The sequence below is a fragment of the Rhinoraja longicauda genome, chromosome 34, assembly GCF_053455715.1.
Source record: "Rhinoraja longicauda isolate Sanriku21f chromosome 34, sRhiLon1.1, whole genome shotgun sequence".
NCBI classification, from domain to species: Eukaryota; Metazoa; Chordata; class Chondrichthyes; order Rajiformes; family Arhynchobatidae; genus Rhinoraja; species Rhinoraja longicauda.
The window spans coordinates 16,376,582-16,387,167 of NC_135986.1; the positions used below are offsets into that span (position 1 = coordinate 16,376,582).

At 45.1% G+C, this 10,586-nt stretch overlaps 1 non-coding gene across 1 annotated transcript; it reads right to left on the reverse strand.

Annotated features, from left to right (window-relative positions):
• Nucleotides 1–4,161: 4,161 nt before the first annotated feature.
• On the reverse strand, nucleotides 4,162–4,234 carry trnav-aac (transfer RNA valine (anticodon AAC)). The gene has a single exon. It is a non-coding gene; the product is annotated as a tRNA-Val (tRNA).
• Between the last annotated feature and the right edge of the window lie 6,352 nt (nucleotides 4,235–10,586).

A 10,586-nucleotide genomic window follows, 5' to 3' on the forward strand; every position in this document is an offset into this window, starting at 1 on the left:
GGGAGTGCAGCGGAGGTTCACGAGGTTAATTCCCGGAATGGCTGGACTGTCGTACGTTGAAAGAATGGAGCGATTGGGCTTGTATACTCTGGAATTTAGAAGGATGAGAGGGGATCTTATTGAAACATGTAAGATTATTAAGGGATTGGACACGCTAGAGGCAGGAAACATGTTCCCGATGTTGGGGGAGTCCCGAAGCAGGGGCCATAGTTTGAGAATAAGGGGTAGGCCATTTTGAAAGGAGATGTGGAAAAACGTTTTCACTCAGAGAATTGCTAAGCTGTGGAAGTCTCTGTCTCAGAAGAGAGTGGAGGCCAATTCTCTGGATGCTTTCAATAGAGAGTTAGATATAGCTCTTAATGAGAGCGTAGTCAAGGGATATGGGGTGAAGGTAGTAACGGGGTACTGATTGTGGATGATCAGCCATGATCACAGTGAATGGCGATGCTGGCTCGAAGGGCAGAATGGCCTACTCCTGCACCTATTGCCTATTGTCTACTGTCTATTGAATTAGTAGCCCATCGCCTTAAGCGCTCGGCTACCTCGTCCGTTCTTAAGATTCGGGACCACTTTTACAAACTATATTGTCTTTCTCTCGTGTTCCATGTTTTCAATTCGATATTTTACATTTTACTTCCATTTACGCTCTCGGTCACCTCTACTTGATTTCTAAACCTTTGGCATCCCGAACATTTGTTGATCTATTTTCGCAAAGTGATACCCTATGGTTATACCTCGCTGTCTGGCGAGGAAATATCTAAGCAGGAATGTTTATTAATCTCCACATGACAGCGGCATCTCCGGAATTACCCTTCTTCTATCGAACGATTATTGGAAGCAGAATGAAGATCAACGTAACATGGGATACAGCGATGGTGCGGAATGCGTGCAGCGCAATAGCCGAAAAAAAGGCAGGGAGGTCTGGCGGTTGTGGACGAATCAACACCTGCGTTTAGTTGAATAAACGTTTGGTTCATTGGAACATAGAAAATAGGTGCAGGAGTAGGCCATTCGGCCCTTCGAGCCTGCACCGCCATTCAATATGATCATGGCTGATCATCCAACTCAGTATCCCGTTCCTGCCGTCTCTCCATCCCTTTAGCCACACGGGCCACATCTAACACCCTCTTAAATATAGCCAATGAACTGGCCTCAACTACCTTCTGTTCCAGAGATTTCCACAGATTCACCACTCTCTGTGTGACAAAAAAACTTTCTCACCTCGGTCCTAAAAGACTTCCCCCTTATCCTTAAACTATGACCCCTTGTTCTGGACTTCCCCAACATCGGGAACAATCTTCCCGCATCCAGCCTGTCCAACACCTTAAGAATTTTGTAAGTTTCTATAAGATCCACCCTCAATCTTCTAAATTCCAGCGAGTACAAGCCGAGTCTATCCAGTCTTTCTTCATATGAAAGTCCTGCCATCCCAGGAATCAATCTGGTGAACCTTCTTTGTACTCCCTCTATGGCAAGAATGTCTTTCCTCAGATTAGGAGACCAAAACTGTACGCAATATTCCTGGTGTGGTCTCACCAATGCCCTGTATAACTGCAGTAGAACCTCCCTGCTCCTATACTCAAATCCTTTTCCTATGAATGCTAACATACCATTCGCTTTCTTCACTGCCTGCTGCACCTGCATACCCACTTTCAATGACTGGTGTACCACGACACCCAGATCTCGTTGCATCTCCCCTTTTCCAAACCGGCCACCATTCAGATAATAGTCTGCTTTCCTGTTCTTGCCACCAAAGTGGATAACCTCGCATTGATCCACATTATACTGCATCTGCAATGCATTTGCCCACTCGCCTAACCTATCCAAGTCACCTTGCAGCCTCCTAGCATCCTCCTCACAGCTAACACTGCCCTCCCCAGCTTCGTGTCATCCGCAAACTTGGAGATGTTGCATTCAATTCCCTCGTCCAAATCATTAATATATATTGTAAATAGCTGGGGTCCCAGCACTGAGCCTTGCGGTACCCCACTAGTCACTGCCTGCCATTCTGAAAAGGACCCGTTTATTGCTACCCTTTGCTTCCTGTCTGCCAGCTATCCACATCAATACTGAACCCACAATACCGTGTGCTTTAAGTTTGCATACTAATCTCTTATGTGGGACCTTGTCGATAGCCTTCTGGAAGTCCAGATATAACATATCCACTGGTTCTCCATTATCCACTCTTCTAGTTACATCCTCGAAAAATTCTATGATTCGTCAGACATGATTTATCTTTCATAAATCCATACCGACTTTGTCCAATGATTTCTCCACTTGCCAAATGTGCTGGTATCCCATCTTTAATAACTGACTCTAGCATTTTCTCCGCTACCGATGTTAGACTAACTGGTCAGTAATTCCCCGTTTTCTCTCTCCCTCCCTTTTTGAAAAGTGGGGTTACATTAGCTACCCTCCAATCCTCAGGAACTACTCCAGAATCTAACGAGTTTTGAAAAATTATCACTAATGCATCCACTATTTCTGGGGCTACCTCCTTAAGCACTCTGGGATGCAGCCTATCTGGCCCTGGGGATTTATCGGCCTTTAATCCATTCAATTTACCTAACACCACTTCCCGACTAACCTGGATTTCACTCAGTTCCTCCATCTCATTTGACCCCCGCTCCCCTGCTATTTCCGGAAGATTATTTGTTTTCTTTAGTGAAGACAGAACTAAAGTAGTTATTCAATTGGTCTGCCATGTCCTTGTTCCCCATGATCAATTCACCTGTTTCTGACTCATTTGTTTTAACTAATCTTTTTCTCTTCACATATCTATGAAAGCTTTTGCAGTCAGTTTTTATGTTGCCTGCCAGTTTTCTTTCATAATCTATTTTCCCTATCCTAATTAAGCCCTTTGTACTTCTCTGCTGGACTCTGAATTTCTCCCAGTCCTCTGGTAGGCTGCTTTTCCTTGCTAATTTGTATGCTTCATCTTTTGTTTTGATACTATCCCTAATTTCCCTTGTTAGCCACGGATACACTACCTTCCCTGATTTATTCTTTTGCCAAACTGGGATGAACAATTGTTGTAGTTCATCCATGCGGTCATTCAATGCCTTCCATTGCATATCCACCGTCAACCCTTGAAGAATCAATTGCCAGTCTATCTTGGCCAATTCACGTCTCATACCCTCAAAGTTAACTTTCTTTAAGTTCAGAACCGTTGTTTCTGAATTAACTATGTCACTCTCCATCCTAATGAAGAACTCAACCATATTATGGTCACTCTTGCCCAAGGGGCCACGCACATCAAGACTGCTAACTAACCCTTCCTCATTACTCAATACCCAGTCTAGAATAGCCTGCTCTCTCGTTGGTTCTGTTCCTGTTACATAACATCAGGTCAACAAAACGACAACTTTGGAATGCTTCTGCCTTTGGTTTTGAACCAGGGACATTTCGTGTGTTTGGCGAACGTGATCACCACTACACCGCAGAAACCCTCATGCACGGACAGATTTCAACATGGCCATATACATTTCAGTTTGCAAGTTGGCTGATAATCACAGGACACTGACGACTCCATCGTCTAAACGCATGCACGTTCTCTGCACAAATGAGCACTGACTTTGCAGAGACATTCCTGTAACGTTAACACCGCAAAGGAATTATGTGGGAAAATAAACCGGCTCCAACTGAAGCAAGCCCTGCGGTTTCAATTATGCGCACTCTGCGTGTGGCCTCGCGCATTCCCTTCTGCCCGAGAGACAGGAATCTCGATCTTCAGATCTGAAAGATAGGAGCGAAACAGTCATAGAGAGAAATTAACAACTGTTAATGATAACTACATTGGAGAGAAGGAAAATCAGCCTGCTTTTCGTGTACTGTGAGCAATTTTGGGCATGATGTCTCAGGAAGGATGTTGTGTCTTCCAGGTCACTGTCCGTAGTTCTCCTCGCTGCGTCTTTTTTCACGTTCTCCTTACTTCTATTCAATCCGGTCCCAACGTGAATGAAAGGCCAACAGAGGATAACCACATGATTGCAGTGCGTGTAGGTGCAGCTACAGCAGAGGAAGCATTGTACTCTTCGAAGTATAGAGTGAATCATAGAATGAGAAGGGAACAGAAAAATTATGTCGTGGGGCTTGTGCAGAGATTGTTTGTCGTTTTCTTACTGTTAATTCACTTTAGGTCAACATAACCAAAACTTGGAATGTTTCTGCCTGGTTTCGAACCAGGGACCTTTCGCGTGTTAGGCGAACGTGATAACCACTACACTACAGAAACCGCGTAGGTAAGAACTGCAGATGTTGGTTTAAATCGAAGGCAGTCACAAAATGCTGGAGTAACTCAGCGGGACAGGCAGCATCTCTGGAGAGAAGGAATGCGTGACATTTCGGGTCGAGACTCCTCTTTAGACTCACTGCCTGGACCTGAAATGTCACCCATTTCTTCTCTCTAGAGATGCTGCCTGTCCCACTGAGTTGCTCCAGTATTTTATGTATACCGACGCTACAGAAAGCTTTGGCAAGAGATGCACGGGCAGGTTTGAACACACCCATACACATTTAATTTTGCAAGTTCGCTGTTCGTCACAAGACACTGACGACCCCAACGCCTCCAATTACGCACGTTCTCTGCACAATTGAACACTGATCTCGCTGAGCCTTTCCTGTAACGTTAACACCGCAAAGTAATTCTGTGGGAAAAGGAAGCGACTCCCACTGAAGCAAGCCCACCGGTTTTAACTGCACGCACATATTTCGCTTTCTGCGTGTGGCCTCGTGCATTCCGTTCTGCCTGTGAGATGCGGAAATCGATCCTCAGATCTGAAAGACAGGGGAGAAACAGTCATAGAGATAAATTAACAACTGCTAATGATAACTACATTGAGGGAAGGAAACGAAGAGGGAACATTCCGACCAGGAGTGCAAGATTAACCATGAGACCAGGCGATTAACTCAGATACAGAGATAACATAATGACGATAGTTGTATTTCTTACCCTGTGCCAGATACCGAACTGACCATGGAAGGGGGATTCCCCCAACCCATCCCATACTCGTCCCCCCAGTAGAATAGAGACCGGGATGATGTACCCGGTGACAACAATGGACGAAACTGGCGAGGAACGACACTGGTAGAAGAGAGGTACCTGGGATCTGGCCTCCTGCGTTGCTTACCAATGTCGCCTGCGGGAGGCTCCCCGGGAAGAAGGCTGAGGCTTTATAAGGCGTTGATCAGGCCACTTTTCGTGTACTGTGAGCAATTTTGGGCATGATGTCTGAGGAAGAATATGTTGTCTCCAGAGAGGGCCCCGAAGAGGTTTACATGAATGATCCCAGCAATGAGATGGTTACCATGTCAGGAGCATATGATTGCACTGGGCCTGTTGTCATCGTCAATGACTCCTCTCGGATGAGGATGAATGTCTTTAGTCAGTGGATGGTAAAACTGTGGACTTGATTGCCACAGCAGCCGGTGGAGGCCATGTCAATGGATATTTTTAAGACAGGTTCTTGATAATAATAATAATAATAATAATAATAATAATAATAATAATATTCATTTATTGTCATTGCAACGAGTACAACGAAATTAAAAAATAGCCAGGTTCATAGCCGGGTGTCAGGTTCATGGGGATAAGGCAGAACGTGGTTAGGGGGGAGAGACTGATCAGACATGATTGAATGGCAGAGTAGACCTGGTGGGCCGAGTGGCCTAATTTTGATCCTGTCATTTGACTTGATATAGTGTGTCCACGAGGTGACAAGACAGTGACCACAAAATCCAGCCGATCCACCGAACCACTGCACACGATTGTGTGTAAATAAAGCACAGAATGTAACGATCAATGTCACTCCATGTGCCATACCTCTTTTCAGGATAGCTTTCCACAGCTCTGAGGCAGTCGGGCTATTATTCGACTCCAGATACATCTACCACAAGAATAACGAACCGTTATCGGAGTCGATGCTGTTCGGCAGGTGAGAAATAAGGATATCGCGAGAACGACTTAAACTGAATTCATGGAATTGTGTTCTCGAGATCAATTTGCGAGAACACTGTACTATGCTGATATACCCCGATTTTACACGTGGAACAATAGGAAATGGCAAAGAAGGAAGGTTGGGAAGATAGTGGAAGATCTTCCAGGTGTTTTTGAAGCCATCGTTCTGGGACGACTGTATACCGTTTCTCCAAGATGTGGTGACCTCTTCTACTTGAGACTGATTCTCCATCACGTAAAAGGGCCATTGTCATTCGATTCAGTGAGGATACAATGCGGACATGTTCTTCCTTCCCTCAAAGACGTCTGCAGAGTATGAATGAATGAATGAATGAATGAACGAATGAATGAATGAATAAGTTTAATGGCCAAGTATGTGCGTATAAAAGGAATGTGCCTTGCTGTGCCGCTCACAAATGACAACACAAACCTACAGTTAACAATTAAGAATAAAGCATAAACACATCAAAACAATAAGGATACAACATTATGGTCTAAACACATGGGTGAAAATATCCAGAGCAAAAAAAGAGACTACAGACTTTGGTTATTGACTAGAACTACCACTCATGGGGGGAGAAATATGCCTGGCTGTGGTTGCTTTGACAGTCCGGAGACGTCTTCCAGAGGGAGGTGCTGCAAGAGTTTGTGGCCAGGTTGAGAGCGGTCAGAGATGATCTTGCCCGGTCGTTTCCAGGCCCTTGCAGTGTACAATCCGTCAATGGGGGGAAGATTGAGCCAACAACTTTCTCAGCTTGGCGAACGATCCGATGTAGCCTCCGGATGTCGTGCTTGGTGGCTGAGCAAAACCAGCATGATGGAGAAGATGAGGACGAACTCAATGATAGCAGTATTGAATTGGACCATCTTTGCCTGTGGCAAATTATGTTTCCTCAATTGCCGCAGGAAGTACTTCTTCTTTTGGGCCTTTTTGACTGTTGGGTAGACGATGGACCCCCATTTAAGGTCCCTGGAGATGATGGTTCCAATGAACGCAAAATGACTCCACAGATGTGACTATAGAAAGAGGTTTGTTGCAAACTGACGACCATTGGTAACAGACGGTGGAAGATGATGAGAGGACAAGACTCCCCGGTGCAATAAGAGATGTGTTTGTTGTTTTGCTGAGGAGTGCTGAGATCAACACTCCTCGACAATTATGGGATCGCTTCAAGAATTCAATGTCTGAAGATTACCTTCATAGAGAACAGAGAACAATCGGTGCACCAAATATCACGATTGATGAGAGACATCATGATCAGGTTCTGTTGTATATTCAAGACAAGCTTGCGAATTACAACAAGATACTGGGATACTTTCATTCGCCACCACCAAGACATGGAAGGATGGACCTTGATGATGACAATCCAGAATTGCTGCGCGAATTGCAGGACAATAGACCTGAAAACAGCCATTTGTTGAAGGGAAGGAGCCTCTGCTGAATGCTGAGCAAAGAGCAATGTATGATCATGTGTACGACTGCTTGGAAATGAATCTTCCTTCAATGTTTTTTATTGATTCACATGCAGGAACGGGCAAGACATTTCTCACCAATTTCATCCTCTCCAAAGTTCTAGGTCAAGGTTGCTGTAGCATAGACAATAGACAATAGACAATATGTGCAGGAGTAGACCATTCTGCCCCTCGAGCCAGCACCACCATTCAATGTGATCATGGCTGATCACTCTCAATCAGCACCCCGTTCCCGCCCTCTCCCCACAACACCCGACTCCGCTGTCCCTAAGAGATCCATCAAGCTCTCTCTTGAATGCATTCAGAAAATTGGCCTCCGCTGCCTTCTGAGGCAGAGAATTCCACAGACTTACAACTCTCTGACTGAAAAAGTTTTACTCATCTCCGTTCTAAATGACGTACCCCTTATTTTTAAACTGTGGCCCCTGGTTCTGGACTCCCCCAACATTGGGAACATTTTTCCTGCCTCTAACGTGTCCAACCGCATAATAATCTTATATGTTTCGATAAGATCCTCACTCATCCTTCTAAATTCCAGTGTGTACAAGCCGAGCCGCTCCAGTCTTTCAACATAGTACAGTCCCGCCATTCAATATGATCATTGCTGATCATCCACAATCAGTACCCCGTTCCTGTTTTTTCCTCATATCTCTTGATTCCATTAGCCCTAAGAGCTAAATCTAACTCGTACTTGAAAGAAGAACTAAAGCCTAAGTTGGAAAACTTCAGCAAGGAAAGACGAAACTCCAGTGAAGGTGAAGATGTCCATGCACCTGATCTGATTTAATTCCCAGAGCAGTCAAGCCCGTTAGCAGTGTTGTGCAGCCAGTGTACAAGAAATGGGGAAAAACATTTACGCTTATACCGAAAGGTCAGTGCCACTCACTTGTTACATCTCCACAGGTTCGACAACAATTAAGCAAGGTGTGAAAAGCTAACATCCTACCCTGGTTACATTTGAGCAGCTGGGAAGCCCGGCCAACTAATACCATTGAAGGAAAATACGTTTTAAAATAAAGAAATATGTTTTCTTCTGGCACAGCAGCTACATTGATGCCTGGTGGAAGAACTGCACATTCTCGATTCATGATACCAGTCGAAGTGAACGATAATACAATGTGCAACATTGAGAAGAACTCCAACACCGCAGATTTGTCAGGAGAGTGAGATTGATTGTTTGGGATGAGTTCTCGATGATTAGCAGGGAAAGCTTTGAAGCGAGGGACAGCACTCTTCGAGATCTTTGCGAAAAGAACGATGAGCCTTTTGGCGGCATTTTTACTATTTGTTGTGGCGATTTTCGACAACTTCCTGTTATGAAAAGGGGAAATGATGCTGATGTTGAAAATTCCTGCTTCAAGAAATCCTACTTTCATCAAGTTTCAATTGACGAGGAATATGCGATTGAGAGACGGAGAAGACATCAATTCTCAATTTTTCTTGAAAGTCAGAGAAGACAGGATTTCAAAAAATGATGATGATGAAATTGAAATCCCAGAAAACATGGTTTTATCAGCAAGGTCACTGTAGGATTGCATTGATTTTATACATCCCGCCTTCGATAATCCTGCCGATTATTTCTCTGACAATTGTATCTTGGTTCCGCTCAATTCTAGATATATCAGACGCTTCCCTGGAACCATGAAGGAATACTTTTCTTTCAATGCTGTAACTGAGGGAACCGATGCTACTCACTTCCCGACCGAATTCCTCGATTCAGTCGAGATCTCTGGTTTACCACCACACAAATTTGAGTTGAAAAAAGGATCTCCAATCATTTTAATGAGAAACTTGGAACTCTCAAGTCTAAGCAACGGAACGAGGATGATCGTGGAACAGCTACACGAGAATCTGATCGTTGCAAAAATCAACATTCAAAAGTGACATTGCTATGATTCCCAGGATAACGCTCACGTTGACAGAAGGCGAAGACATTCGCCTTAAGATGAGACAATTCACAATTCAGTTAAGCTTTGCTATGACAATCCGTAACGCCGTGGAGAATGTGCTCATATACCTCGAGAGATCATAACTGACCAGTTATCTCCGTACACTAGCAATACCCTGCACACCAGGGACAATTTACAATTATTCCCGAAGTTAATTAAGCTGCAAACCTCGAGGTCTTGTTCGGAGTGAGGGGGAAACCCGAGGTCCTGGAAAATATCCACGCACTCCTCTGACGATTCCACCGGAACATGTGAGGGTCACTTCAGCTGATGTTCTTCTGGATGGGTGCTTCATGAAGTGGGGTTACTGTCGAACCCGGCGCGCACCGTCGCCGCCCAGTACTCCCGGTCAAGTGTAGGAAAAATACTACAGATGCTGGTCTAAATCGAAGGTAGACACAAAATGCTGGAGTAACTCAGCGTGTCAGGCAGCATCTCAGGAGAGAAGGAATGGGTGACATTTCGGGTGAGACCCTTCTTCAGAATGATGTCAGGGGAAGGGGCTGGACAAAGATAGGATGTAGACGGAGACACGAAAACTAGTACGAGAACTGGGAAGGGGCAGGTGATAGAAAGGGGAAGTAGGGACGACCTAAAATGGGAGAAGTCCATTTTCAAACCGCTGGGGTGTAAACTGCCCAAGCGCAATATGAGGTGCTCTTCCTCCAATTTGTGCTGGGCCTCACTCTGATAATGGAGGAGGCCCAGGACACAAAGGTCAGATTGGGAATGGAAGGTGGAGTTGAAGTGCTGAGCCAACGGGAGATCAGGTTGTTTGAGACGGACTGAGCGGAGGTGTTCAACGAAACTATCGTCGGGCCTGCGCTTAGTCTCGCCGATGAAGAGATGTTGTCATATGGAGCAGCGGATAAAATAGATGAGGTTGGAGAACGTCCAGGTGAACCTCTGCCTCACCGGGAAAGACTGTCTTGGTCCTTGGATGGAGTCGAGCGGGGAGGTAAAGGGACAAGTGTACTCCGACTCTATACACCTGACCGAGAAGGGCAAAGGAAGATGAGTCGCGGACAGTCAGACAGGGAACCACATAACTCTGTTGCTGCCAGTTTACACAGCCCCGCTTCTGCCCTCGCAGTCTGTGCGTGTCTCTCTTTCCCTCTGTGTGTGTAAGTGTTGGTGTGTAAGTGCTTGTGTGTAAGTCTTTGTGTGTAATATATATATATATATATGTGTGTGTGTGTGTGTGTGTG